Source organism: Octopus bimaculoides, chromosome 2, assembly GCF_046866305.1.
Source record: "Octopus bimaculoides isolate indiv1 chromosome 2, ASM4686630v1, whole genome shotgun sequence".
NCBI lineage: Eukaryota > Metazoa > Mollusca > Cephalopoda > Octopoda > Octopodidae > Octopus > Octopus bimaculoides.
The window spans coordinates 65,834,400-65,839,119 of NC_142929.1; the positions used below are offsets into that span (position 1 = coordinate 65,834,400).

The 4,720-nt window shown below is 35.4% G+C and overlaps 1 protein-coding gene across 1 annotated transcript in view; it reads left to right on the forward strand.

The window, feature by feature from the left end:
- The first annotated feature begins 880 nt into the window (after window positions 1–880).
- The window catches only part of LOC106868679 (uncharacterized), a 150,103-nt gene continuing 146,263 nt past the window's right edge, over window positions 881–4,720 (forward strand). Inside the window, exon 1 of the mRNA XM_052977691.2 lies at window positions 881–1,004. The gene's annotated coding sequence lies outside the window, so the exon portion shown is untranslated. The remainder of the gene's footprint in view (window positions 1,005–4,720) is intronic.

Below are 4,720 nucleotides of genomic sequence, written 5' to 3' on the forward strand. Positions count from 1 at the left end.
ATGTGTTCGTGTGTGTGTGTGTGTATATATATATATATATATATATATATATATATACATACACACACACACACACAGGCTATTGATAAGGTTGCAAGACACAACAAAAATTTTAGGAAAATAAAAAGAAAAATAAGTGGAATTTTACCAGTGAGTGTGTTAATTTTAAGGCACAATAAGAAAATGACTCTCCCCAGACACAACAGAATATGCTTCAACACACGAAATCACATAAAATATCTTGCAAACCAAATCCAAAAACGAAATATATATATATATATATATATATATATATATATGTATGTATGTATGTATGTATATATAAGCTGGTAATAGTGATGATGATAAATTTAAATGATAATGATAATAATGATCAAGGAATGAATTAATAAATAAATAAATGGATTTATAAACCAGCAGTTCCTCACGTTTGTACAAGTGGGTCCTTCAGCCAATTCTGTATGATGTCTTCATGGTTAATATTTGTTGCAACTGCAAATTTGTTTGTTTTTTGTTTTGTTTTGTTTTGTTTTTGTCTTCACTACCCTAACTCCTCCCACCCCTTTACTATTTTTCTTGATTTTTTTTTTCTTTCAAATGTTTGTTTCTTGAGGAAATTCATATTACTGAATTTTCTCTGAAAACTACATGCACATGTTTGTGTGTGTGTAAGTATATATGTATGTGTATTTATACATAACATATATTTAGATACACACACACACACACATATTCAATTTGAATAGGTTTCTGTTTGTCTTATTAAATACATTGAAATTTGCTTGATTTGTTTATTTGATATTTATTGTTTTATTTTCCTTCATTTATTTATACATTTATTTAAATCTATGTAATTTTTTTTTCTTCTTGTCTCTTTCTAAAGCTGTGCTGTGTTCATTTACTCTGTGAATAGAAACCATTAATGCTTGGATCAGATCATCCCTTGCTGCTTTTCATAGGAGGAATTCTGGAATGTCTTCAATAGTAGCACTACATTTCTGTAGGTTAGTCCCTTTTCAATCAATTCTCTGTGGAATGCTTTGTGTATTGCTAACTAGCATTTGCATGCATTTTAGTAGTAGTAGTAGTAGTAGTAGTAGTAGTAGTAGTAGTAGTAGTAGTAGTAGTAGTTAAGAATGGTGGTTTACTAAAATCATTAGAACATCAGACAAGCTCCCTTATGGTATTTGTTCTGGCTGTTTAGAGTCTGAGTTCAAATCCTGGCATGGTTTACTTTTCTTTTCAATCGTCATAGTATTGGTAAAGTACTGGAATCAAATATAATTGACTTCCTCCTATTAATACTTTCTGGGTACCAATACCTCCAAGGTGAATTTTGCTTTTCATCCTTTCAGAGTCATTAAAATGTGCTGGAGTCAATATAATTCTCTATTATTTTTACCTAAAATTTAAGGGTCAGACTCCATAAGATAAAGTACCAGTCTTATATTGGGGTTGATGTAATCAACTAACCCCTCCCTTCAAATTTACTGGCCTTGTGCCTATATTAAAAATAAGATTATGAAGGGCAGTGAATTTCAGAATTGTTAGTGTCAGACAAAATACTTTGAGACATTTCTTCCAGCTCTTTACATTCTGAGTTCAAATCCTGCCAAGGTCAGTTTTGCCTTTCATCTGTCTGGGGTCAATACAATAATGTACCAGTCAAGTTCTGGGATCAGTGTAACCAACTAACATATTTCCAACAAAATTGCTGGCCTTGTACCTGAATTAGAAACACATATATCACACACACACAGAGTTGTCTTTGTTACCATGTGGTTATGAGTTCTGTCTCATTGCACAGCATCTTGGTCAAATGGCTTCCACTGTAGCCTCAGGGCAACTAATGCCTTGTGAGAGTAAGCAGTAGATAGAAACTGTACGGAAACCTGTTGTGTGTGTATCATCAATGTGTTAATGTCCACTTTTTCATGCTTGACTGGATTGGACAGAGTTTAAGCCAGATTGTCTATCACCAAATGCCCTTTCTATTACCAATTCACATTTGTTTACAAACAATCTAATATATCCCCATGGATATATTACATTGTTTTTGTAGAGTATTGGAAATGAATGAAATTCCTTTACAACAGTCACTTGATGTCAAGACAAGGAGACACTACACACACATACACATGCTTACACTCACACATACATATATACATATACTAGAGGCTTCTTTCAGTTTCTGTATCCACTCACAAGGCTTTGGTTAACCTAGGACAACAGTAGAAGACACTTGCTCACTCAAGGTGCATTGCAGTGTGACTGAACCTGAAACCATGCAGTTAGGAAGCACACTTCTTTACCACATAGCTGCATATGTGTGTGTGGGGTATGTATTATGTGTAGAGTAAAGAGTCAAGACCTCCTTTGGTCGTGAATGACCATAGGATTGCACATAGAAAGCTCCCCTCTGAGGCACAAGTCCTGGCAAAGTGGTTTGTGGAAGACCAGCAGTCGCCCATGTGTAACAGCCTTCCCTCTCCACATCACCAATGTTATCCAAGAGAAAGGCAAAGGCCGATACAGCTTGGCACCAGTGACATTACAACTCATTTCTACAGCTGAGTGAACTGGAGCAACCTGAAATAAAGTGTCTTGCTCAAGAACACAACACACTACCTGGCCCAGGAATCAAACTTACTATCTCATTATTGTGAGCCTGATATTCTAACCACTGACCCATGTATATTGTGTGTGTCTGCATGCATTTGTGTGTGTTTCTCTGTATGAACATTTACATTCTTTTGCTTCACATGTATAGTATTGATCTAAAAACGGAGACATTTGTTGGCAATCCTTGTCAGTAATATTATTCTCTAGCTCTGTACTTTCAACGATAAGTGAAATAAAAAAAAATCTCTTACATGAAAAACAGGACAGTGTTAACAACAGGAAGGGCATCCAGCTGTAAAACAATGCATCAATAATATGTATTTCTCTACCCCATGCTAAAAATGTGTGTGTGTGTGTGTGTGTAAGGATGTAAAGAGGCTCAAAATATACAGGCTATGATAATGATAAAAACATTAGCGGATTAGATTTTAAATGTTTCTTTATTAGTGGGGGGAAAAAAAAACATAAAGAAATAAAGAAGAAAAAGGAAATAAAAAAAGAAAAGGGAAACAATAGAGAAAATAGTTTCTTGCTAAATAATTACATTTTCACTGCATCAATTAAGTTTATCTCTGTTGCTAGGTTGAATTAGCTAATGCAGAAGAGCCCTACTGGAATTCCATTATAGTTTTAAATAGTCAAATAAATACTGTAATTGTTTTAATGTGAATGTGTGTGTGTGTGTGTATGTGTGTACAATACAGATGGCATTCAAATTTGCTTTGATGACGTTAATGATGAAAATCAGGATGATAATGATCAATCTCATCATCGTCATCATTATCATCAGTTTGTGTACATCACCGACTGACAAAGAATTGGTCTAACTTAACACAAGCCTTCAGAGATTACAAAAGGTACAACTGTGGATTTGGCTTCAGAAGAGAACTGTGTTTGTGGGTGTATATGTATGTGTGTGTGTGAGAGAGAGAGAGAGAGAGAGAGATGTGAGAAGAGATATATTTCCCCAAAGTTTCTTGAGATTTATAGCATATTGATCTAAGGTTCATTTTGCATGCTTTAGCCATCACCACTACTGCTGCTGCTGCTTCTTATTTGCCTTCCTTTTCTCCATTTTCTTTCTCTTTTTCTTTGCCTTTTTCGTCTTTTTCATTTCTTTGCCTTCTTTTTCTTCTTTACTTTCTTTCTTCTTTCCTCTTTTTTCTTTCTTCCATCACCTCTTTCTTCTCCCCATCTTTCTTCTCCCCCTCTTTCTTCTTTCTCCTCCATCGTCATCTCTCCCTCCTCTGGGAAGCCTTGAAAGGATTAGTGGAAACAGATTTGCAACATGGATCTGCCTTCTTTAATTCCAATAATGTCCTTACTCAAAGAAGGGGTCTCACTACAGATCTTTTACCCAATGCAGCATTTTCACTGTGGTTGACCCTATATTCTCTTTGTTCTAATAATAATAATAATAATGATGATGATGATGATGATGATAAGAATAATAATTGTTTCTAATCTCTAATGTCATATAATACAGTTTGTTTTAGTTCCAGTCTTCCAGTGTAATATCAGTGGGAATGCTTAAATCAAAACTTGGATTCATGTGCCATAAAAGGTTCACACAAATGTATGGACACAAACACACATGATTTGTGCCCATACTCCCCCCCCCCCCACGCATGCGCACACATAATCACACATTCAACACATACACATCATAAGCACATGAGCATGCACACAAGATGCACATGAACACAAAGCAACAGAAATACACACATGCATGCACACAACACATGAACATATACATACAAATCACCTATGAACACCTACATCAACATACATACACACAAGCACATATGGACACATACATAAACACACTCTCACAGAACCACACACACACACACACACGTGCGTGCGCACACACAGAACATAAAAATGCACATGAACACAAGCAACATGAATACATTGCATGAAACCACATGAACAGTCATACATATGAACATAAACACAGGCACACAAGCCCACATGGACATATGCACAAATGCATTTGCACACACACTTAACTATGCATGCTGGAAAATATCTGAATAAAATATGGTCTTCCATGCCAACCATGCCATCTCCAACACAAGAAATATGTCAACCATCT